Source organism: Diadema setosum, chromosome 20 (assembly GCF_964275005.1).
Source record: "Diadema setosum chromosome 20, eeDiaSeto1, whole genome shotgun sequence".
NCBI lineage: Eukaryota > Metazoa > Echinodermata > Echinoidea > Diadematoida > Diadematidae > Diadema > Diadema setosum.
Genome location: NC_092704.1, coordinates 24,713,364 through 24,713,596, shown reverse-complemented (window position 1 = coordinate 24,713,596; position 233 = coordinate 24,713,364).

Sequence of the window (233 nt, the reverse complement as noted above, 5' to 3'; positions counted from 1 at the left end):
CGAGCTAGATTCAAGTAGCTCTGATAATGCGTGCTGCGGACACTCATGGGACCTCAGCTGCTAAAGTTTGTCGTCATGGCATTTGCGCGCGCGTCTCAAGACAGCACGCGTTTGTATTGTTACGTCACGCGCCTGAGCTTTAACTCAATGGCTGATTGTGGCGTGTGCCCAGGGTCTCTTCGTCCCAGAAAAAGACTCTACACTAAACTTACAATAACTCAGTTGCCGTGGCA